The following is a 25,490-nucleotide window of genomic DNA, read 5'->3' on the forward strand; positions in this document are numbered from 1 at the left end:
AATGCACTGAATTTGTTTTGTGACAATGTTTCAGTTTTCAAAGACGATTCAACATCTCGCCGGCGCATCATTGAAGGTTGGAATAGGCTTTATGCAAGTTCATAGGAAGGTCATAAAGAGTTTTATAGTGTTTTGAAATATATCCACTTGTGGGAACCACAAACAGTAACTCTGTGCTAAAATTATGACTCTTTAAATAACATGATAGCCTGACCCTCACATAAGATTTTTCCAGAACATGTGCATTGATAAGAATTGTTGTTAACTTTCTTTATCTGTAGCATGATAGAGTTCTGTCAGTTTATGGACAAATCTGGCTCAAAGATGGTGCTCTTCATTACATAAAAAGAGAGTGCATGGTATCGTGGTCGCCGCCGCAACAGCAGACGTGTCAGGGTGTCCGACGGGGCAAAGGCTCTGCGTTTAGGTCTCAGTCTCTCCTAGAGATGAGGGTTTGAATCCCACTTGTGGGATGCTTTTCTCACTCAACATTTGCTGCATTGCATCGGTGCTCTTCAGCGTCAGAGCTGTAGAGCATCGCCCCGGGATCCGTGGTAGTCATGGCCGAGAGGTTAAGGCGATGGACTAGAAATCCATTGGGGTTTCCCCGCGCAGGTTCGAGTCCTGCTGACTACGTGAGTGTGCTCTACTGTTTGTGATCTATGAGTCTGCACGCAAAACCTGCTTTGCTGTGTGTGAGGGAATCCAAGCTATCTTCTCAGTGTGACCTTCCATGTGCTGAGCTGTCTTATTTGGCCATCAAAGGCATCATCATTTGAGGCTTTCTTTGTGCCTTTGGCTATGCTGCGGTTCCACCATAGCTGGCTTTCTTACTTCACCCAATTGTTACGAAGAGGTCTATCTGTAATAGGTACCGAAAGACAACCTATTTCTGGTCCTGTTGTTCTTCCACCCTACAGAGTCTAGTTGCAAGCCAAATATAACTTGACTGTTACATTATAGCCAGTCCTTCGATATCATCTTTACATAGCTTTTGAAAAGAACACTCCTAAGGCCTGCACACTAGTGCTTTGACCTATCGGCACCAAACTCGATGGCTCTAATCTAAGCCTTGACCAGATGGTGCACGGAGATTTTTGTGGCTATGCATCATTCGGCCTCAACTTGTTTAGCCTGTGAATTACACATTGGAAATGACAGGGCAAAATACACTTAAAAAAAAAAACATGACCGCGAGGCTTGTGCATCAATGATTTCCCTTAGCCACCTATAATTCAATGGCTTTATTCTAGGCCTTGGACAGAGGGAGGTCACCGACTTTTAAAGCGCTAGCTTTAAAGTTGGACCTAGGGTGACCCATTTCTCTCTAGACATAGACATTGCTTTAAGGTGAGGGTTGCCATTGAAAATTCCTAAAAACATAACAAGCCAATTTTGGACCTGGGGAGTTTATTTCTAAACCCAAGTTAACGCGAGTCTTAGAGTTAATGCACTCTTTCAATTATTTTAGAGTAATCTGTCCAAAATGTATTCTCTGTGGGACACTGGATCACCAGGAAAGGACGTGGACACCATTGCTTTGTCTGAAGCTCAACTTCACTTAACAAAATTAAACACAAACCTGAATGCTCTCACAGCAACCAGTGTTTCGAGGTCAAGGTGGACTTTTGGGCCAGTTGAACATAGGAACTCTTGCACCCAAAGCTACTATCGCAAGCCTAGAATAAAAAGCCTCTTAGTAGCGCAATCTAGTACCCTTTTTACTGGACATTCGTAAGAAGCAGAAGTCATTTATTTTGCTCATTTCATAAGGAGACAATGACGCATGGTGCTGTGCAACTGTGTATCACAAGTAAAGATGAAAGTCTCATCAACCAATTGAACCTGTGACCACTCACACCCTAAGCAACACTCAGACACCTAGACCAACAAGCCCATTTCCTGCAGCTTGTTTAGTTAATGTTTCGACTTTTGGGTCTTGTCAACATTCTGGTCAATTGGTAGGAATGATTTGTTACCATTTTCCTTGTATCAATGTAGAGTTCATTCACTGACTTTATTGGCAAGAGATCAGCATGCTGTTTAAAAATGAGCTGTCCCAGAGAAAGGTCTCACTCATTTTGCAAAATATATACCATTTTCTTTTTTCCTTTTTTTTCCTGTTGAAATCGAAAGCTAATCAGACGCTGGTATATACATTTGACAGCATAGCGCGCTATGTAAATATGAGTAAATAGCATTGCTTATCCAAATTCAAAGACAAATATTGCAATATTTCAAGAAACGGGTATTATTTCTCTTCTTTGATTTAACACTAGAATCAATGCAAAACATGCTTACAATGCACTGAATTTGTTTTGTGACAATGTTTCAGTTTTCAAAGACGATTCAACATCTCGCCGGCGCATCATTGAAGGTTGGAATAGGCTTTATGCAAGTTCATAGGAAGGTCATAAAGAGTTTTATAGTGTTTTGAAATATATCCACTTGTGGGAACCACAAACAGTAACTCTGTGCTAAAATTATGACTCTTTAAATAACATGATAGCCTGACCCTCACATAAGATTTTTCCAGAACATGTGCATTGATAAGAATTGTTGTTAACTTTCTTTATCTGTAGCATGATAGAGTTCTGTCAGTTTATGGACAAATCTGGCTCAAAGATGGTGCTCTTCATTACATAAAAAGAGAGTGCATGGTATCGTGGTCGCCGCCGCAACAGCAGACGTGTCAGGGTGTCCGACGGGGCAAAGGCTCTGCGTTTAGGTCTCAGTCTCTCCTAGAGATGAGGGTTTGAATCCCACTTGTGGGATGCTTTTCTCACTCAACATTTGCTGCATTGCATCGGTGCTCTTCAGCGTCAGAGCTGTAGAGCATCGCCCCGGGATCCGTGGTAGTCATGGCCGAGAGGTTAAGGCGATGGACTAGAAATCCATTGGGGTTTCCCCGCGCAGGTTCGAGTCCTGCTGACTACGTGAGTGTGCTCTACTGTTTGTGATCTATGAGTCTGCACGCAAAACCTGCTTTGCTGTGTGTGAGGGAATCCAAGCTATCTTCTCAGTGTGACCTTCCATGTGCTGAGCTGTCTTATTTGGCCATCAAAGGCATCATCATTTGAGGCTTTCTTTGTGCCTTTGGCTATGCTGCGGTTCCACCATAGCTGGCTTTCTTACTTCACCCAATTGTTACGAAGAGGTCTATCTGTAATAGGTACCGAAAGACAACCTATTTCTGGTCCTGTTGTTCTTCCACCCTACAGAGTCTAGTTGCAAGCCAAATATAACTTGACTGTTACATTATAGCCAGTCCTTCGATATCATCTTTACATAGCTTTTGAAAAGAACACTCCTAAGGCCTGCACACTAGTGCTTTGACCTATCGGCACCAAACTCGATGGCTCTAATCTAAGCCTTGACCAGATGGTGCACGGAGATTTTTGTGGCTATGCATCATTCGGCCTCAACTTGTTTAGCCTGTGAATTACACATTGGAAATGACAGGGCAAAATACACTTAAAAAAAAAAACATGACCGCGAGGCTTGTGCATCAATGATTTCCCTTAGCCACCTATAATTCAATGGCTTTATTCTAGGCCTTGGACAGAGGGAGGTCACCGACTTTTAAAGCGCTAGCTTTAAAGTTGGACCTAGGGTGACCCATTTCTCTCTAGACATAGACATTGCTTTAAGGTGAGGGTTGCCATTGAAAATTCCTAAAAACATAACAAGCCAATTTTGGACCTGGGGAGTTTATTTCTAAACCCAAGTTAACGCGAGTTTTAGAGTTAATGCACTCTTTCAATTATTTTAGAGTAATCTGTCCAAAATGTATTCTCTGTGGGACACTGGATCACCAGGAAAGGACGTGGACACCATTGCTTTGTCTGAAGCTCAACTTCACTTAACAAAATTAAACACAAACCTGAATGCTCTCACAGCAACCAGTGTTTCGAGGTCAAGGTGGACTTTTGGGCCAGTTGAACATAGGAACTCTTGCACCCAAAGCTACTATCGCAAGCCTAGAATAAAAAGCCTCTTAGTAGCGCAATCTAGTACCCTTTTTACTGGACATTCGTAAGAAGCAGAAGTCATTTATTTTGCTCATTTCATAAGGAGACAATGACGCATGGTGCTGTGCAACTGTGTATCACAAGTAAAGATGAAAGTCTCATCAACCAATTGAACCTGTGACCACTCACACCCTAAGCAACACTCAGACACCTAGACCAACAAGCCCATTTCCTGCAGCTTGTTTAGTTAATGTTTCGACTTTTGGGTCTTGTCAACATTCTGGTCAATTGGTAGGAATGATTTGTTACCATTTTCCTTGTATCAATGTAGAGTTCATTCACTGACTTTATTGGCAAGAGATCAGCATGCTGTTTAAAAATGAGCTGTCCCAGAGAAAGGTCTCACTCATTTTGCAAAATATATACCATTTTCTTTTTTCCTTTTTTTTCCTGTTGAAATCGAAAGCTAATCAGACGCTGGTATATACATTTGACAGCATAGCGCGCTATGTAAATATGAGTAAATAGCATTGCTTATCCAAATTCAAAGACAAATATTGCAATATTTCAAGAAACGGGTATTATTTCTCTTCTTTGATTTAACACTAGAATCAATGCAAAACATGCTTACAATGCACTGAATTTGTTTTGTGACAATGTTTCAGTTTTCAAAGACGATTCAACATCTCGCCGGCGCATCATTGAAGGTTGGAATAGGCTTTATGCAAGTTCATAGGAAGGTCATAAAGAGTTTTATAGTGTTTTGAAATATATCCACTTGTGGGAACCACAAACAGTAACTCTGTGCTAAAATTATGACTCTTTAAATAACATGATAGCCTGACCCTCACATAAGATTTTTCCAGAACATGTGCATTGATAAGAATTGTTGTTAACTTTCTTTATCTGTAGCATGATAGAGTTCTGTCAGTTTATGGACAAATCTGGCTCAAAGATGGTGCTCTTCATTACATAAAAAGAGAGTGCATGGTATCGTGGTCGCCGCCGCAACAGCAGACGTGTCAGGGTGTCCGACGGGGCAAAGGCTCTGCGTTTAGGTCTCAGTCTCTCCTAGAGATGAGGGTTTGAATCCCACTTGTGGGATGCTTTTCTCACTCAACATTTGCTGCATTGCATCGGTGCTCTTCAGCGTCAGAGCTGTAGAGCATCGCCCCGGGATCCGTGGTAGTCATGGCCGAGAGGTTAAGGCGATGGACTAGAAATCCATTGGGGTTTCCCCGCGCAGGTTCGAGTCCTGCTGACTACGTGAGTGTGCTCTACTGTTTGTGATCTATGAGTCTGCACGCAAAACCTGCTTTGCTGTGTGTGAGGGAATCCAAGCTATCTTCTCAGTGTGACCTTCCATGTGCTGAGCTGTCTTATTTGGCCATCAAAGGCATCATCATTTGAGGCTTTCTTTGTGCCTTTGGCTATGCTGCGGTTCCACCATAGCTGGCTTTCTTACTTCACCCAATTGTTACGAAGAGGTCTATCTGTAATAGGTACCGAAAGACAACCTATTTCTGGTCCTGTTGTTCTTCCACCCTACAGAGTCTAGTTGCAAGCCAAATATAACTTGACTGTTACATTATAGCCAGTCCTTCGATATCATCTTTACATAGCTTTTGAAAAGAACACTCCTAAGGCCTGCACACTAGTGCTTTGACCTATCGGCACCAAACTCGATGGCTCTAATCTAAGCCTTGACCAGATGGTGCACGGAGATTTTTGTGGCTATGCATCATTCGGCCTCAACTTGTTTAGCCTGTGAATTACACATTGGAAATGACAGGGCAAAATACACTTAAAAAAAAAAACATGACCGCGAGGCTTGTGCATCAATGATTTCCCTTAGCCACCTATAATTCAATGGCTTTATTCTAGGCCTTGGACAGAGGGAGGTCACCGACTTTTAAAGCGCTAGCTTTAAAGTTGGACCTAGGGTGACCCATTTCTCTCTAGACATAGACATTGCTTTAAGGTGAGGGTTGCCATTGAAAATTCCTAAAAACATAACAAGCCAATTTTGGACCTGGGGAGTTTATTTCTAAACCCAAGTTAACGCGAGTCTTAGAGTTAATGCACTCTTTCAATTATTTTAGAGTAATCTGTCCAAAATGTATTCTCTGTGGGACACTGGATCACCAGGAAAGGACGTGGACACCATTGCTTTGTCTGAAGCTCAACTTCACTTAACAAAATTAAACACAAACCTGAATGCTCTCACAGCAACCAGTGTTTCGAGGTCAAGGTGGACTTTTGGGCCAGTTGAACATAGGAACTCTTGCACCCAAAGCTACTATCGCAAGCCTAGAATAAAAAGCCTCTTAGTAGCGCAATCTAGTACCCTTTTTACTGGACATTCGTAAGAAGCAGAAGTCATTTATTTTGCTCATTTCATAAGGAGACAATGACGCATGGTGCTGTGCAACTGTGTATCACAAGTAAAGATGAAAGTCTCATCAACCAATTGAACCTGTGACCACTCACACCCTAAGCAACACTCAGACACCTAGACCAACAAGCCCATTTCCTGCAGCTTGTTTAGTTAATGTTTCGACTTTTGGGTCTTGTCAACATTCTGGTCAATTGGTAGGAATGATTTGTTACCATTTTCCTTGTATCAATGTAGAGTTCATTCACTGACTTTATTGGCAAGAGATCAGCATGCTGTTTAAAAATGAGCTGTCCCAGAGAAAGGTCTCACTCATTTTGCAAAATATATACCATTTTCTTTTTTCCTTTTTTTTCCTGTTGAAATCGAAAGCTAATCAGACGCTGGTATATACATTTGACAGCATAGCGCGCTATGTAAATATGAGTAAATAGCATTGCTTATCCAAATTCAAAGACAAATATTGCAATATTTCAAGAAACGGGTATTATTTCTCTTCTTTGATTTAACACTAGAATCAATGCAAAACATGCTTACAATGCACTGAATTTGTTTTGTGACAATGTTTCAGTTTTCAAAGACGATTCAACATCTCGCCGGCGCATCATTGAAGGTTGGAATAGGCTTTATGCAAGTTCATAGGAAGGTCATAAAGAGTTTTATAGTGTTTTGAAATATATCCACTTGTGGGAACCACAAACAGTAACTCTGTGCTAAAATTATGACTCTTTAAATAACATGATAGCCTGACCCTCACATAAGATTTTTCCAGAACATGTGCATTGATAAGAATTGTTGTTAACTTTCTTTATCTGTAGCATGATAGAGTTCTGTCAGTTTATGGACAAATCTGGCTCAAAGATGGTGCTCTTCATTACATAAAAAGAGAGTGCATGGTATCGTGGTCGCCGCCGCAACAGCAGACGTGTCAGGGTGTCCGACGGGGCAAAGGCTCTGCGTTTAGGTCTCAGTCTCTCCTAGAGATGAGGGTTTGAATCCCACTTGTGGGATGCTTTTCTCACTCAACATTTGCTGCATTGCATCGGTGCTCTTCAGCGTCAGAGCTGTAGAGCATCGCCCCGGGATCCGTGGTAGTCATGGCCAAGAGGTTAAGGCGATGGACTAGAAATCCATTGGGGTTTCCCCGCGCAGGTTCGAGTCCTGCTGACTACGTGAGTGTGCTCTACTGTTTGTGATCTATGAGTCTGCACGCAAAACCTGCTTTGCTGTGTGTGAGGGAATCCAAGCTATCTTCTCAGTGTGACCTTCCATGTGCTGAGCTGTCTTATTTGGCCATCAAAGGCATCATCATTTGAGGCTTTCTTTGTGCCTTTGGCTATGCTGCGGTTCCACCATAGCTGGCTTTCTTACTTCACCCAATTGTTACGAAGAGGTCTATCTGTAATAGGTACCGAAAGACAACCTATTTCTGGTCCTGTTGTTCTTCCAGCCTACAGAGTCTAGTTGCAAGCCAAATATAACTTGACTGTTACATTATAGCCAGTCCTTCGATATCATCTTTACATAGCTTTTGAAAAGAACACTCCTAAGGCCTGCACACTAGTGCTTTGACCTATCGGCACCAAACTCGATGGCTCTAATCTAAGCCTTGACCAGATGGTGCACGGAGATTTTTGTGGCTATGCATCATTCGGCCTCAACTTGTTTAGCCTGTGAATTACACATTGGAAATGACAGGGCAAAATACACTTAAAAAAAAAAACATGACCGCGAGGCTTGTGCATCAATGATTTCCCTTAGCCACCTATAATTCAATGGCTTTATTCTAGGCCTTGGACAGAGGGAGGTCACCGACTTTTAAAGCGCTAGCTTTAAAGTTGGACCTAGGGTGACCCATTTCTCTCTAGACATAGACATTGCTTTAAGGTGAGGGTTGCCATTGAAAATTCCTAAAAACATAACAAGCCAATTTTGGACCTGGGGAGTTTATTTCTAAACCCAAGTTAACGCGAGTCTTAGAGTTAATGCACTCTTTCAATTATTTTAGAGTAATCTGTCCAAAATGTATTCTCTGTGGGACACTGGATCACCAGGAAAGGACGTGGACACCATTGCTTTGTCTGAAGCTCAACTTCACTTAACAAAATTAAACACAAACCTGAATGCTCTCACAGCAACCAGTGTTTCGAGGTCAAGGTGGACTTTTGGGCCAGTTGAACATAGGAACTCTTGCACCCAAAGCTACTATCGCAAGCCTAGAATAAAAAGCCTCTTAGTAGCGCAATCTAGTACCCTTTTTACTGGACATTCGTAAGAAGCAGAAGTCATTTATTTTGCTCATTTCATAAGGAGACAATGACGCATGGTGCTGTGCAACTGTGTATCACAAGTAAAGATGAAAGTCTCATCAACCAATTGAACCTGTGACCACTCACACCCTAAGCAACACTCAGACACCTAGACCAACAAGCCCATTTCCTGCAGCTTGTTTAGTTAATGTTTCGACTTTTGGGTCTTGTCAACATTCTGGTCAATTGGTAGGAATGATTTGTTACCATTTTCCTTGTATCAATGTAGAGTTCATTCACTGACTTTATTGGCAAGAGATCAGCATGCTGTTTAAAAATGAGCTGTCCCAGAGAAAGGTCTCACTCATTTTGCAAAATATATACCATTTTCTTTTTTCCTTTTTTTTCCTGTTGAAATCGAAAGCTAATCAGACGCTGGTATATACATTTGACAGCATAGCGCGCTATGTAAATATGAGTAAATAGCATTGCTTATCCAAATTCAAAGACAAATATTGCAATATTTCAAGAAACGGGTATTATTTCTCTTCTTTGATTTAACACTAGAATCAATGCAAAACATGCTTACAATGCACTGAATTTGTTTTGTGACAATGTTTCAGTTTTCAAAGACGATTCAACATCTCGCCGGCGCATCATTGAAGGTTGGAATAGGCTTTATGCAAGTTCATAGGAAGGTCATAAAGAGTTTTATAGTGTTTTGAAATATATCCACTTGTGGGAACCACAAACAGTAACTCTGTGCTAAAATTATGACTCTTTAAATAACATGATAGCCTGACCCTCACATAAGATTTTTCCAGAACATGTGCATTGATAAGAATTGTTGTTAACTTTCTTTATCTGTAGCATGATAGAGTTCTGTCAGTTTATGGACAAATCTGGCTCAAAGATGGTGCTCTTCATTACATAAAAAGAGAGTGCATGGTATCGTGGTCGCCGCCGCAACAGCAGACGTGTCAGGGTGTCCGACGGGGCAAAGGCTCTGCGTTTAGGTCTCAGTCTCTCCTAGAGATGAGGGTTTGAATCCCACTTGTGGGATGCTTTTCTCACTCAACATTTGCTGCATTGCATCGGTGCTCTTCAGCGTCAGAGCTGTAGAGCATCGCCCCGGGATCCGTGGTAGTCATGGCCGAGAGGTTAAGGCGATGGACTAGAAATCCATTGGGGTTTCCCCGCGCAGGTTCGAGTCCTGCTGACTACGTGAGTGTGCTCTACTGTTTGTGATCTATGAGTCTGCACGCAAAACCTGCTTTGCTGTGTGTGAGGGAATCCAAGCTATCTTCTCAGTGTGACCTTCCATGTGCTGAGCTGTCTTATTTGGCCATCAAAGGCATCATCATTTGAGGCTTTCTTTGTGCCTTTGGCTATGCTGCGGTTCCACCATAGCTGGCTTTCTTACTTCACCCAATTGTTACGAAGAGGTCTATCTGTAATAGGTACCGAAAGACAACCTATTTCTGGTCCTGTTGTTCTTCCAGCCTACAGAGTCTAGTTGCAAGCCAAATATAACTTGACTGTTACATTATAGCCAGTCCTTCGATATCATCTTTACATAGCTTTTGAAAAGAACACTCCTAAGGCCTGCACACTAGTGCTTTGACCTATCGGCACCAAACTCGATGGCTCTAATCTAAGCCTTGACCAGATGGTGCACGGAGATTTTTGTGGCTATGCATCATTCGGCCTCAACTTGTTTAGCCTGTGAATTACACATTGGAAATGACAGGGCAAAATACACTTAAAAAAAAAAACATGACCGCGAGGCTTGTGCATCAATGATTTCCCTTAGCCACCTATAATTCAATGGCTTTATTCTAGGCCTTGGACAGAGGGAGGTCACCGACTTTTAAAGCGCTAGCTTTAAAGTTGGACCTAGGGTGACCCATTTCTCTCTAGACATAGACATTGCTTTAAGGTGAGGGTTGCCATTGAAAATTCCTAAAAACATAACAAGCCAATTTTGGACCTGGGGAGTTTATTTCTAAACCCAAGTTAACGCGAGTTTTAGAGTTAATGCACTCTTTCAATTATTTTAGAGTAATCTGTCCAAAATGTATTCTCTGTGGGACACTGGATCACCAGGAAAGGACGTGGACACCATTGCTTTGTCTGAAGCTCAACTTCACTTAACAAAATTAAACACAAACCTGAATGCTCTCACAGCAACCAGTGTTTCGAGGTCAAGGTGGACTTTTGGGCCAGTTGAACATAGGAACTCTTGCACCCAAAGCTACTATCGCAAGCCTAGAATAAAAAGCCTCTTAGTAGCGCAATCTAGTACCCTTTTTACTGGACATTCGTAAGAAGCAGAAGTCATTTATTTTGCTCATTTCATAAGGAGACAATGACGCATGGTGCTGTGCAACTGTGTATCACAAGTAAAGATGAAAGTCTCATCAACCAATTGAACCTGTGACCACTCACACCCTAAGCAACACTCAGACACCTAGACCAACAAGCCCATTTCCTGCAGCTTGTTTAGTTAATGTTTCGACTTTTGGGTCTTGTCAACATTCTGGTCAATTGGTAGGAATGATTTGTTACCATTTTCCTTGTATCAATGTAGAGTTCATTCACTGACTTTATTGGCAAGAGATCAGCATGCTGTTTAAAAATGAGCTGTCCCAGAGAAAGGTCTCACTCATTTTGCAAAATATATACCATTTTCTTTTTTCCTTTTTTTTCCTGTTGAAATCGAAAGCTAATCAGACGCTGGTATATACATTTGACAACATAGCGCGCTATGTAAATATGAGTAAATAGCATTGCTTATCCAAATTCAAAGACAAATATTGCAATATTTCAAGAAACGGGTATTATTTCTTTTCTTTGATTTAACACTAGAATCAATGCAAAACATGCTTACAATGCACTGAATTTGTTTTGTGACAATGTTTCAGTTTTCAAAGACGATTCAACATCTCGCCGGCGCATCATTGAAGGTTGGAATAGGCTTTATGCAAGTTCATAGGAAGGTCATAAAGAGTTTTATAGTGTTTTGAAATATATCCACTTGTGGGAACCACAAACAGTAACTCTGTGCTAAAATTATGACTCTTTAAATAACATGATAGCCTGACCCTCACATAAGATTTTTCCAGAACATGTGCATTGATAAGAATTGTTGTTAACTTTCTTTATCTGTAGCATGATAGAGTTCTGTCAGTTTATGGACAAATCTGGCTCAAAGATGGTGCTCTTCATTACATAAAAAGAGAGTGCATGGTATCGTGGTCGCCGCCGCAACAGCAGACGTGTCAGGGTGTCCGACGGGGCAAAGGCTCTGCGTTTAGGTCTCAGTCTCTCCTAGAGATGAGGGTTTGAATCCCACTTGTGGGATGCTTTTCTCACTCAACATTTGCTGCATTGCATCGGTGCTCTTCAGCGTCAGAGCTGTAGAGCATCGCCCCGGGATCCGTGGTAGTCATGGCCGAGAGGTTAAGGCGATGGACTAGAAATCCATTGGGGTTTCCCCGCGCAGGTTCGAGTCCTGCTGACTACGTGAGTGTGCTCTACTGTTTGTGATCTATGAGTCTGCACGCAAAACCTGCTTTGCTGTGTGTGAGGGAATCCAAGCTATCTTCTCAGTGTGACCTTCCATGTGCTGAGCTGTCTTATTTGGCCATCAAAGGCATCATCATTTGAGGCTTTCTTTGTGCCTTTGGCTATGCTGCGGTTCCACCATAGCTGGCTTTCTTACTTCACCCAATTGTTACGAAGAGGTCTATCTGTAATAGGTACCGAAAGACAACCTATTTCTGGTCCTGTTGTTCTTCCACCCTACAGAGTCTAGTTGCAAGCCAAATATAACTTGACTGTTACATTATAGCCAGTCCTTCGATATCATCTTTACATAGCTTTTGAAAAGAACACTCCTAAGGCCTGCACACTAGTGCTTTGACCTATCGGCACCAAACTCGATGGCTCTAATCTAAGCCTTGACCAGATGGTGCACGGAGATTTTTGTGGCTATGCATCATTCGGCCTCAACTTGTTTAGCCTGTGAATTACACATTGGAAATGACAGGGCAAAATACACTTAAAAAAAAAAACATGACCGCGAGGCTTGTGCATCAATGATTTCCCTTAGCCACCTATAATTCAATGGCTTTATTCTAGGCCTTGGACAGAGGGAGGTCACCGACTTTTAAAGCGCTAGCTTTAAAGTTGGACCTAGGGTGACCCATTTCTCTCTAGACATAGACATTGCTTTAAGGTGAGGGTTGCCATTGAAAATTCCTAAAAACATAACAAGCCAATTTTGGACCTGGGGAGTTTATTTCTAAACCCAAGTTAACGCGAGTTTTAGAGTTAATGCACTCTTTCAATTATTTTAGAGTAATCTGTCCAAAATGTATTCTCTGTGGGACACTGGATCACCAGGAAAGGACGTGGACACCATTGCTTTGTCTGAAGCTCAACTTCACTTAACAAAATTAAACACAAACCTGAATGCTCTCACAGCAACCAGTGTTTCGAGGTCAAGGTGGACTTTTGGGCCAGTTGAACATAGGAACTCTTGCACCCAAAGCTACTATCGCAAGCCTAGAATAAAAAGCCTCTTAGTAGCGCAATCTAGTACCCTTTTTACTGGACATTCGTAAGAAGCAGAAGTCATTTATTTTGCTCATTTCATAAGGAGACAATGACGCATGGTGCTGTGCAACTGTGTATCACAAGTAAAGATGAAAGTCTCATCAACCAATTGAACCTGTGACCACTCACACCCTAAGCAACACTCAGACACCTAGACCAACAAGCCCATTTCCTGCAGCTTGTTTAGTTAATGTTTCGACTTTTGGGTCTTGTCAACATTCTGGTCAATTGGTAGGAATGATTTGTTACCATTTTCCTTGTATCAATGTAGAGTTCATTCACTGACTTTATTGGCAAGAGATCAGCATGCTGTTTAAAAATGAGCTGTCCCAGAGAAAGGTCTCACTCATTTTGCAAAATATATACCATTTTCTTTTTTCCTTTTTTTTCCTGTTGAAATCGAAAGCTAATCAGACGCTGGTATATACATTTGACAACATAGCGCGCTATGTAAATATGAGTAAATAGCATTGCTTATCCAAATTCAAAGACAAATATTGCAATATTTCAAGAAACGGGTATTATTTCTTTTCTTTGATTTAACACTAGAATCAATGCAAAACATGCTTACAATGCACTGAATTTGTTTTGTGACAATGTTTCAGTTTTCAAAGACGATTCAACATCTCGCCGGCGCATCATTGAAGGTTGGAATAGGCTTTATGCAAGTTCATAGGAAGGTCATAAAGAGTTTTATAGTGTTTTGAAATATATCCACTTGTGGGAACCACAAACAGTAACTCTGTGCTAAAATTATGACTCTTTAAATAACATGATAGCCTGACCCTCACATAAGATTTTTCCAGAACATGTGCATTGATAAGAATTGTTGTTAACTTTCTTTATCTGTAGCATGATAGAGTTCTGTCAGTTTATGGACAAATCTGGCTCAAAGATGGTGCTCTTCATTACATAAAAAGAGAGTGCATGGTATCGTGGTCGCCGCCGCAACAGCAGAAGTGTCAGGGTGTCCGACGGGGCAAAGGCTCTGCGTTTAGGTCTCAGTCTCTCCTAGAGATGAGGGTTTGAATCCCACTTCTGGGATGCTTTTCTCACTCAACATTTGCTGCATTGCATCGGTGCTCTTCAGCGTCAGAGCTGTAGAGCATCGCCCCGGGATCCGTGGTAGTCATGGCCGAGAGGTTAAGGCGATGGACTAGAAATCCATTGGGGTTTCCCCGCGCAGGTTCGAGTCCTGCTGACTACGTGAGTGTGCTCTACTGTTTGTGATCTGTGAGTCTGCACGCAAAACCTGCTTTGCTGTTTGTGAGGGAATCCAAGCTATCTTCTCAGTGTGACCTTCCATGTGCTGAGCTGTCTTATTTGGCCATCAAAGGCATGATCATTTGAGGCTTTCTTTGTGCCTTTGGCTATGCTGCGGTTCCACCATAGCTGGCTTTCTTACTTCACCCAATTGTTACGAAGAGGTCTATCTGTAATAGGTACCGAAAGACAACCTATTTCTGGTCCTGTTGTTCTTCCACCCTACAGAGTCTAGTTGCAAGCCAAATATAACTTGACTGTTACATTATAGCTAGTCCTTCGATATCATCTTTACATAGCTTTTGAAAAGAACACTCCTAAGGCCTGCACACTAGTGCTTTGACCTATCGGCACCAAACTCGATGGCTCTAATCTAAACCTTGACCAGATGGTGCACGGAGATTTTTGTGGCTATGCATCATTCGGCCTCAACTTGTTTAGCCTGTGAATTACACATTGGAAATGACAGGGCAAAATACACTTAAAAAAAAAAAACATGACCGCGAGGCTTGTGCATCAATGATTTCCCTTAGCCACCTATAATTCAATGGCTTTATTCTAGGCCTTGGACAGAGGGAGGTCACCGACTTTTAAAGCGCTAGCTTTAAAGTTGGACCTAGGGTGACCCATTTCTCTCTAGACATAGACATTGCTTTAAGGTGAGGGTTGCCATTGAAAATTCCTAAAAACATAACAAGCCAATTTTGGACCTGGGGAGTTTATTTCTAAACCCAAGTTAACGCGAGTCTTAGAGTTAATGCACTCTTTCAATTATTTTAGAGTAATCTGTCCAAAATGTATTCTCTGTGGGACACTGGATCACCAGGAAAGGACGTGGACACCATTGCTTTGTCTGAAGCTCAACTTCACTTAACAAAATTAAACACAAACCTGAATGCTCTCACAGCAACCAGTGTTTCGAGGTCAAGGTGGACTTTTGGGCCAGTTGAACATAGGAACTCTTGCACCCAAAGCTACTATCGCAAGCCTAGAATAAAAAGCCTCTTAGTAGCGCAATCTAGTACCCTTTTTACTGGACATTCGTAAGAAGCAGAAGTCATTTATTTTGCTCATTTCATAAGGAGACAATGACGCATGGTGCTGTGCAACTGTGTATCACATGTAAAGATGAAAGGCTCATCAACCAATTGAACCTGTGACCACTCACACCCTAAGCAACACTCAGACACCTAGACCAACAAGCCCATTTCCTGCAGCTTGTTTAGTTAGTGTTTCGACTTTTGGGTCTTGTCAACATTCTGGTCAATTGGTAGGATTGATTTGTTACCATTTTCCTTGTATCAATGTAGAGTTCATTCACTGACTTTATTGGCAAGAGATCAGCATGCTGTTTAAAAATGAGCTGTCCCAGAGAAAGGTCTCACTCATTTTGCAAAATATATACCATTTTCTTTTTTCCTTTTTTTCCCTGTTGAAATCGAAAGCTAATCAGATGCTGGTATATACATTTGACAACATAGCGCGCTATGTAAATTTGAGTAAATAGCATTGCTTATCCAAATTCAAAGACAAATATTGCAATATTTCAAGAAACGGGTATTATTTCTCTTCTTTGATTTAACACTAGAATCAATGCAAAACATGCTTACAATGCACTGAATTTGTTTTGTGACAATGTTTCAGTTTTCAAAGACGATTCAACATCTCGCCGGCGCATCATTGAAGGTTGGAATAGGCTTTATGCAAGTTCATAGGAAGGTCATAAAGAGTTTTATAGTGTTTTGAAATATATCCACTTGTGGGAACCACAAACAGTAACTCTGTGCTAAAATTATGACTCTTTAAATAACATGATAGCCTGACCCTCACATAAGATTTTTCCAGAACATGTGCATTGATAAGAATTGTTGTTAACTTTCTTTATCTGTAGCATGATAGAGTTCTGTCAGTTTATGGACAAATCTGGCTCAAAGATGGTGCTCTTCATTACATAAAAAGAGAGTGCATGGTATCGTGGTCGCCGCCGCAACAGCAGACGTGTCAGGGTGTCCGACGGGGCAAAGGCTCTGCGTTTAGGTCTCAGTCTCTCCTAGAGATGAGGGTTTGAATCCCACTTCTGGGATGCTTTTCTCACTCAACATTTGCTGCATTGCATCGGTGCTCTTCAGCGTCAGAGCTGTAGAGCATCGCCCCGGGATCCGTGGTAGTCATGGCCGAGAGGTTAAGGCGATGGACTAGAAATCCATTGGGGTTTCCCCGCGCAGGTTCGAGTCCTGCTGACTACGTGAGTGTGCTCTACTGTTTGTGATCTGTGAGTCTGCACGCAAAACCTGCTTTGCTGTTTGTGAGGGAATCCAAGCTATCTTCTCAGTGTGACCTTCCATGTGCTGAGCTGTCTTATTTGGCCATCAAAGGCATGATCATTTGAGGCTTTCTTTGTGCCTTTGGCTATGCTGCGGTTCCACCATAGCTGGCTTTCTTACTTCACCCAATTGTTACGAAGAGGTCTATCTGTAATAGGTACCGAAAGACAACCTATTTCTGGTCCTGTTGTTCTTCCACCCTACAGAGTCTAGTTGCAAGCCAAATATAACTTGACTGTTACATTATAGCTAGTCCTTCGATATCATCTTTACATAGCTTTTGAAAAGAACACTCCTAAGGCCTGCACACTAGTGCTTTGACCTATCGGCACCAAACTCGATGGCTCTAATCTAAACCTTGACCAGATGGTGCACGGAGATTTTTGTGGCTATGCATCATTCGGCCTCAACTTGTTTAGCCTGTGAATTACACATTGGAAATGACAGGGCAAAATACACTTAAAAAAAAAAAACATGACCGCGAGGCTTGTGCATCAATGATTTCCCTTAGCCACCTATAATTCAATGGCTTTATTCTAGGCCTTGGACAGAGGGAGGTCACCGACTTTTAAAGCGCTAGCTTTAAAGTTGGACCTAGGGTGACCCATTTCTCTCTAGACATAGACATTGCTTTAAGGTGAGGGTTGCCATTGAAAATTCCTAAAAACATAACAAGCCAATTTTGGACCTGGGGAGTTTATTTCTAAACCCAAGTTAACGCGAGTCTTAGAGTTAATGCACTCTTTCAATTATTTTAGAGTAATCTGTCCAAAATGTATTCTCTGTGGGACACTGGATCACCAGGAAAGGACGTGGACACCATTGCTTTGTCTGAAGCTCAACTTCACTTAACAAAATTAAACACAAACCTGAATGCTCTCACAGCAACCAGTGTTTCGAGGTCAAGGTGGACTTTTGGGCCAGTTGAACATAGGAACTCTTGCACCCAAAGCTACTATCGCAAGCCTAGAATAAAAAGCCTCTTAGTAGCGCAATCTAGTACCCTTTTTACTGGACATTCGTAAGAAGCAGAAGTCATTTATTTTGCTCATTTCATAAGGAGACAATGACGCATGGTGCTGTGCAACTGTGTATCACATGTAAAGATGAAAGGCTCATCAACCAATTGAACCTGTGACCACTCACACCCTAAGCAACACTCAGACACCTAGACCAACAAGCCCATTTCCTGCAGCTTGTTTAGTTAGTGTTTCGACTTTTGGGTCTTGTCAACATTCTGGTCAATTGGTAGGATTGATTTGTTACCATTTTCCTTGTATCAATGTAGAGTTCATTCACTGACTTTATTGGCAAGAGATCAGCATGCTGTTTAAAAATGAGCTGTCCCAGAGAAAGGTCTCACTCATTTTGCAAAATATATACCATTTTCTTTTTTCCTTTTTTTCCCTGTTGAAATCGAAAGCTAATCAGATGCTGGTATATACATTTTATACATTTAACAACATAGCGCGCTATGTAAATTTGAGTAAATAGCATTGCTTATCCAAATTCAAAGACAAATATTGCAATATTTCAAGAAACGGGTATTATTTCTCTTCTTTGATTTAACACTAGAATCAATGCAAAACATGCTTACAATGCACTGAATTTGTTTTGTGACAATGTTTCAGTTTTCAAAGACGATTCAACATCTCGCCGGCGCATCATTGAAGGGTTGGAATAGGCTTTATGCAAGTTCATAGGAAGGTCATAAAGAGTTTTATAGTGTTTTGAAATATATCCACTTGTGGGAACCACAAACAGTAACTCTGTGCTAAAATTATGACTCTTTAAATAACATGATAGCCTGACCCTCACATAAGATTTTTCCAGAACATGTGCATTGATAAGAATTGTTGTTAACTTTCTTTATCTGTAGCATGATAGAGTTCTGTCAGTTTATGGACAAATCTGGCTCAAAGATGGTGCTCTTCATTACATAAAAAGAGAGTGCATGGTATCGTGGTCGCCGCCGCAACAGCAGACGTGTCAGGGTGTCCGACGGGGCAAAGGCTCTGCGTTTAGGTCTCAGTCTCTCCTAGAGATGAGGGTTTGAATCCCACTTCTGGGATGCTTTTCTCACTCAACATTTGCTGCATTGCATCGGTGCTCTTCAGCGTCAGAGCTGTAGAGCATCGCCCCGGGATCCGTGGTAGTCATGGCCGAGAGGTTAAGGCGATGGACTAGAAATCCATTGGGGTTTCCCCGCGCAGGTTCGAGTCCTGCTGACTACGTGAGTGTGTTCTAATGTTTGTGATCTGTGAGTCTGCACGCAAAACCTGCTTTGCTGTGTGTGAGGGAATCCAAGCTATCTTCTCAGTGTGACCTTCCATGTGCTGAGCTGTCTTATTTGGCCATCAAAGGCATGATCATTTGAGGCTTTCTTTGTGCCTTTGGCTATGCTGCGGTTCCACCATAGCTGGCTTTCTTACTTCACCCAATTGTTACGAAGAGGTCTATCTGTAATAGGTACCGAAAGACAACCTATTTCTGGTCCTGTTGTTCTTCCACCCTACAGAGTCTAGTTGCAAGCCAAATATAACTTGACTGTTACATTATAGCCAGTCCTTCGATATCATCTTTACATAGCTTTTGAAAAGAACACTCCTAAGGCCTGCACACTAGTGCTTTGACCTATCGGCACCAAACTCGATGGCTCTAATCTAAGCCTTGACCAGATGGTGCACGGAGATTTTTGTGGCTATGCATCATTCGGCCTCAACTTGTTTAGCCTGTGAATTACACATTGGAAATGACAGGGCAAAATACACTTAAAAAAAAAAAACATGACCGCGAGGCTTGTGCATCAATGATTTCCCTTAGCCACCTATAATTCAATGGCTTTATTCTAGGCCTTGGACAGAGGGAGGTCACCGACTTTCAAAGCGCTAGCTTTAAAGTTGGTCCTAGGGTGACCCATTTCTCTCTAGACATAGACATTGCTTTAAGGTGAGGGTTGCCATTGAAAATTCCTAAAAACATAACAAGCCAATTTTGGACCTGGGGAGTTTATTTCTAAACCCAAGTTAACGCGAGTCTTAGAGTTAATGCACTCTTTCAATTATTTTAGAGTAATCTGTCCAAAATGTATTCTCTGTGGGACACTGGATCACCAGGAAAGGACGTGGACACCATTGCTTTGTCTGAAGCTCAACTTCACTTAACAAAATTAAACACAAACCTGAATGCTCTCACAGCAACCAGTGTTTCGAGATCAAGGTGGACTTTTGGGCCAGTTGATCATAGGAACTCTTGCACCCATAGCTACTATCGCAAGCCTAGAATAACAAGCCTCTTAGTAGCGCAATCTAGTACCCTTTTTACTGGACATTCGTAAGAAGCAGAAGTCATTTATTTTGCTCATTTCATAAGGAGACAATGACGCATGGTGCTGTGCAACTGTGTATCAGAAGTAAAGATGAAAGGCTCATCAACCAATTGAACCTGGGCCCACTCACACCCTAAGCAAAAATCAGACACCTAGACCAACAAGCCCATTTCCTGCAGCTTGTTTTGTTAGTGTTTCGACTTTTGGGTCTTGTCAACATTCTGGTCAATTGGTAGGATTGATTTGTTACCATTTTCCTTGTATCAATGTAGAGTTCATTCACTGACTTTATTGGCAAGAGATCAGCATGCTGTTTAAAAATGAGCTGTCCCAGAGAAAGGTCTCACTCATTTTGCAAAATATATACCATTTTCTTTTTTCCTTTTTTTTCCTGTTGAAATCGAAAGCTAATCAGACGCTGGTATATACATTTGACAACATAGCGCGCTATGTAAATTTGAGTAAATAGCATTGCTTATCCAAATTCAAAGACAAATATTGCAATATTTCAAGAAACGGGTATTATTTCTCTTCTTTGATTTAACACTAGAATCAATGCAAAACATGCTTACAATGCACTGAATTTGTTTTGTGACAATGTTTCAGTTTTCAAAGACGATTCAACATCTCGCCGGCGCATCATTGAAGGGTTGGAATAGGCTTTATGCAAGTTCATAGGAAGGTCATAAAGAGTTTTATAGTGTTTTGAAATATATACACTTGTGGGAACCACAAACAGTAACTCTGTGCTAAAATTATGACTCTTTAAATAACATGATAGCCTGACCCTCACATAAGATTTTTCCAGAACATGTGCATTGATAAGAATTGTTGTTAACTTTCTTTATCTGTAGCATGATAGAGTTCTGTCAGTTTATGGACAAATCTGGCTCAAAGATGGTGCTCTTCATTACATAAAAAGAGAGTGCATGGTATCGTGGTCGCCGCCGCAACAGCAGACGTGTCAGGGTGTCCGACGGGGCAAAGGCTCTGCGTTTAGGTCTCAGTCTCTCCTAGAGATGAGGGTTTGAATCCCACTTCTGGGATGCTTTTCTCACTCAACATTTGCTGCATTGCATCGGTGCTCTTCAGCGTCAGAGCTGTAGAGCATCGCCCCGGGATCCGTGGTAGTCATGGCCGAGAGGTTAAGGCGATGGACTAGAAATCCATTGGGGTTTCCCCGCGCAGGTTCGAGTCCTGCTGACTACGTGAGTGTGCTCTACTGTTTGTGATCTATGAGTCTGCACGCAAAACCTGCTTTGCTGTGTGTGAGGGAATCCAAGCTATCTTCTCAGTGTGACCTTCCATGTGCTGAGCTGTCTTATTTGGCCATCAAAGGCATCATCATTTGAGGCTTTCTTTGTGCCTTTGGCTATGCTGCGGTTCCACCATAGCTGGCTTTCTTACTTCACCCAATTGTTACGAAGAGGTCTATCTGTAATAGGTACCGAAAGACAACCTATTTCTGGTCCTGTTGTTCTTCCACCCTACAGAGTCTAGTTGCAAGCCAAATATAACTTGACTGTTACATTATAGCCAGTCCTTCGATATCATCTTTACATAGCTTTTGAAAAGAACACTCCTAAGGCCTGCACACTAGTGCTTTGACCTATCGGCACCAAACTCGATGGCTCTAATCTAAGCCTTGACCAGATGGTGCACGGAGATTTTTGTGGCTATGCATCATTCGGCCTCAACTTGTTTAGCCTGTGAATTACACATTGGAAATGACAGGGCAAAATACACTTAAAAAAAAAAAACATGACCGCGAGGCTTGTGCATCAATGATTTCCCTTAGCCACCTATAATTCAATGGCTTTATTCTAGGCCTTGGACAGAGGGAGGTCACCGACTTTCAAAGCGCTAGCTTTAAAGTTGGTCCTAGGGTGACCCATTTCTCTCTAGACATAGACATTGCTTTAAGGTGAGGGTTGCCATTGAAAATTCCTAAAAACATAACAAGCCAATTTTGGACCTGGGGAGTTTATTTCTAAACCCAAGTTAACGCGAGTCTTAGAGTTAATGCACTCTTTCAATTATTTTAGAGTAAACTGTCCAAAATGTATTTTCTGTGGGACACTGGATCACCAGGAAAGGACGTGGACACCATTGCTTTGTCTGAAGCTCAACTTCACTTAACAAAATTAAACACAAACCTGAATGCTCTCACAGCAACCAGTGTTTCGAGATCAAGGTGGACTTTTGGGCCAGTTGATCATAGGAACTCTTGCACCCATAGCTACTATCGCAAGCCTAGAATAACAAGCCTCTTAGTAGCGCAATCTAGTACCCTTTTTACTGGACATTCGTAAGAAGCAGAAGTCATTTATTTTGCTCATTTCATAAGGAGACAATGACGCATGGTGCTGTGCAACTGTGTATCAGAAGTAAAGATGAAAGGCTCATCAACCAATTGAACCTGGGCCCACTCACACCCTAAGCAAAAATCAGACACCTAGACCAACAAGCCCATTTCCTGCAGCTTGTTTTGTTAGTGTTTCGACTTTTGGGTCTTGTCAACATTCTGGTCAATTGGTAGGATTGAGTTGTTACCATTTTCCTTGTATCAATGTAGAGTTCATTCACTGACTTTATTGGCAAGAGATCAGCATGCTGTTTAAAAATGAGCTGTCCCAGAGAAAGGTCTCACTCATTTTGCAAAATATATACCATTTTCTTTTTTCCTTTTTTTTCCTGTTGAAATCGAAAGCTAATCAGACGCTGGTATATACATTTGACAACATAGCGCGCTATGTAAATTTGAGTAAATAGCATTGCTTATCCAAATTCAAAGACAAATATTGCAATATTTCAAGAAACGGGTATTATTTCTCTTCTTTGATTTAACACTAGAATCAATGCAAAACATGCTTACAATGCACTGAATTTGGGTTGGGTTAGGGTTAGGGTAGGGTTAGGGTTAGGGTTAGGGTTAGGGACTTTGCACTGTTAAAAGTGCTTCTGGTAGCTAGCTAGCTAGCTAGGTAGCTTGGTAATGGCTTTGCACTGTTAACCGTGCAGCCGGTAACTAGCTGTATCTACTGGTTTAAATGCTTGCGGTTTAAATGCTTGGTGGACATTTGATTGTATGTTTTACTGAGCTGAAAGCTAGCTAGCTACTTTACTGGGTATGATTCTGTGACCTCCTGGGCTTGGAGGTCTGTTTCTAGTTTTGGATAAAGGGTCAAACTGTATGGTCTGCCCAGGCCCAGAGCTCCTTTGCTGGGCATGACTGTGTGACCTGGTGGGCCTGGAAGTCTGGTTGTAGTCTGATTTAAAGGGTCAAATGGTCTCCATTGTGTGTCCAGGTTTAAGGCTACTTTGCTGGGCAAGTGATTTAGAGAGTGTTGGAAGTCTGGATCCTGTATTATTTAAAGGCTCAAATCACAAGAAAGTGTGCCCAGGGACGAAGCCACTTTGCCCTGCATGGTCGATGTGACACGGTGGGCCTGGAAGTATGGTTCCTCCCCCCCCCATCTATCCATTCACTTGAAGGGGGTCAAAGTGCCCGAATTGTGCCCAGGCACGGAGCTAGGTCGCTGGTCATCAGCACGTGCGCACTTCGACCCTTGAAAACGTGAGCCCCAGGGGCCGCGCGGCTTCGAATGTGCACGGCCTTCGAGCTACCGACTGGCCACGAGAGCTGGACCCATCGGGTACGGAAGCCTTTCCGTCACGTGCTCGTTTTCCACGCCTTCAGCGCAGGTAGCCTGCGAATTTAAAACCGACGCGCATTTTATTCTTTTCCCTTTTTATCCTTTCATATCTCTCCGTTACCTTGGAGAAGAGAAAATTCCTTTTTTGTCTTTAGCGCTGCATTGTCGCCTCTATCTCCCAATAATTCATACTCGAGGCTTTAGAAATCTAAGTTTTTGGGGGGTATATGCCATTTCCTGTTATTTGTGCAGAATACACACACTTTCACTTTGGAATCCACAAAGTTTTATAAATGAGGTCCCTGAATAACATCAATCTATTTCTACACTATATGGCTTGCTAATTTCATATGTCTGTGTGTCTTTCTGTTTGTCTCTCTCTGTGTGTGTGTGTGTGTGTGTGTGTGTGTGTGTGTGTGTGTGTGTGTGTGTGTGTGTGTGTGTGTTATACCAGCCCATAGAGGAGGACATGAGTCTGAAAGTGGCGCTGGAGATGAAGAACCAGGAGATCAAAGATCAGCACGATCTTTTGGTAAATCTATATACTCTGTATGTAGTACCTGGTTTAACACTATATCCTCTGTATATATACTATATACTGTTTATGTAGTACCTGGTTTAACACTATACCCTCAGCTTACTCTAGTCTGCAGATGTAAAGAAATTAAACAGAATGTGTATCTGTGTATATGTGCGCACCTGTATGTGTCTGGTTGTAGTATTATTTAAAGGGTCAAACTGTGTGAAGTGTGCCCAGGCCCAGAGCTACTTTGCTGGGCATGACTGTGTGACCTCTTGGGCCTGGAAGTCTGTTTCTAGTTTTATTTAAACGGTCAAACTGCGTGAAGTGTGCCCAGGCCCAGAGCTACTTTGCTGGGCATGACTGTGTGACCTCTTGGGCCTGGAGGTCTGTTTCTAGTTTTATTTAAACGGTAAAACTGCGTGAAGTGTGCCCAGGCCAAGAGCTACTTTGCTGGGCGTGACTGTGTGACCTCTTGGGCCAGGAAGTCTTTTTGTAGTATTATTTAAAGGGTCAAACTGCATGAAGTTTGCCGAGGCCCAGAGCTACTTTGCTGGGCATGACTGTGTGACCTCTTGGGCCTTGAAATGTGGTGCTTTGAATGATTTAAAGAGTGAAACGGTCTGAAGTGTGCCCACGTTTAAAGCAACCTTGCTGGGCATGACTGTGTGACCTCTTGTGCCTGGAAGTCTGGTTGTAGTTTTATTTAAAGGGTCAAACTGTGCCCTGTAAACCGCACTGTGCCCTTCTGCGAAGAGCAAAGATGGTAAGGAAATCTCACAATTAATATCGCGATATGTCATCAGCTTGGCAAATGTCACATCCGGGTCACCCCAACACCATCTCAGCCTGCAGATGGCGTAAGTTTACATGACGGATTCTTTTATTCTCTTCAACGACAAAACTCAGGTCTATACACCAAAAATATGGCTGATTAAAATGCACGTAAATTAAATTGAGTCAATAAAATGCATATGAATTTTACGTTTTGACTGATAAGTAGTTTTATTTGACTCAAGTTTAATCAACTTATCTTTCAACTTTATCCATTTTTATTACTTGCCTTATTTATCATTTATTTGAAGTTTGCGGGCGCAACGTTCTGATTGACATTTTTGCCTCGAGAGGCGGAAGTAACGAAAATTGCTTGGGTTAAACCATTGA

The 25,490-nt window shown here is 41.9% G+C and overlaps 10 non-coding genes across 10 annotated transcripts; all 10 read left to right on the forward strand.

The window, feature by feature from the left end:
• Positions 1-554: 554 nt before the first annotated feature.
• On the forward strand, positions 555-636 carry trnas-aga (transfer RNA serine (anticodon AGA)). The gene has a single exon. It is a non-coding gene; the product is annotated as a tRNA-Ser (tRNA).
• A 2,219-nt stretch (positions 637-2,855) lies between these two features.
• On the forward strand, positions 2,856-2,937 carry trnas-aga (transfer RNA serine (anticodon AGA)). The gene has a single exon. It is a non-coding gene; the product is annotated as a tRNA-Ser (tRNA).
• Positions 2,938-5,156: 2,219 nt separating this feature from the next.
• Positions 5,157-5,238, forward strand: trnas-aga (transfer RNA serine (anticodon AGA)). Its single transcript has one exon. It is a non-coding gene; the product is annotated as a tRNA-Ser (tRNA).
• Positions 5,239-7,457: 2,219 nt separating this feature from the next.
• trnas-aga (transfer RNA serine (anticodon AGA)) lies at positions 7,458-7,539 on the forward strand. The gene has a single exon. It is a non-coding gene; the product is annotated as a tRNA-Ser (tRNA).
• Positions 7,540-9,758: 2,219 nt separating this feature from the next.
• Positions 9,759-9,840, forward strand: trnas-aga (transfer RNA serine (anticodon AGA)). Its single transcript has one exon. It is a non-coding gene; the product is annotated as a tRNA-Ser (tRNA).
• Positions 9,841-12,059: 2,219 nt separating this feature from the next.
• Positions 12,060-12,141, forward strand: trnas-aga (transfer RNA serine (anticodon AGA)). The gene has a single exon. It is a non-coding gene; the product is annotated as a tRNA-Ser (tRNA).
• Positions 12,142-14,360: 2,219 nt separating this feature from the next.
• Positions 14,361-14,442, forward strand: trnas-aga (transfer RNA serine (anticodon AGA)). The gene has a single exon. It is a non-coding gene; the product is annotated as a tRNA-Ser (tRNA).
• A 2,220-nt stretch (positions 14,443-16,662) lies between these two features.
• Positions 16,663-16,744, forward strand: trnas-aga (transfer RNA serine (anticodon AGA)). Its single transcript has one exon. It is a non-coding gene; the product is annotated as a tRNA-Ser (tRNA).
• A 2,230-nt stretch (positions 16,745-18,974) lies between these two features.
• On the forward strand, positions 18,975-19,056 carry trnas-aga (transfer RNA serine (anticodon AGA)). Its single transcript has one exon. It is a non-coding gene; the product is annotated as a tRNA-Ser (tRNA).
• Positions 19,057-21,277: 2,221 nt separating this feature from the next.
• On the forward strand, positions 21,278-21,359 carry trnas-aga (transfer RNA serine (anticodon AGA)). The gene has a single exon. It is a non-coding gene; the product is annotated as a tRNA-Ser (tRNA).
• The last annotated feature ends 4,131 nt before the right edge of the window (positions 21,360-25,490 follow it).

Source organism: Electrophorus electricus, chromosome 13 (genome assembly GCF_041902795.1).
Source record: "Electrophorus electricus isolate QZ-2024a chromosome 13, ASM4190279v1, whole genome shotgun sequence".
Classification (NCBI taxonomy): Eukaryota; Metazoa; Chordata; class Actinopteri; order Gymnotiformes; family Gymnotidae; genus Electrophorus; species Electrophorus electricus.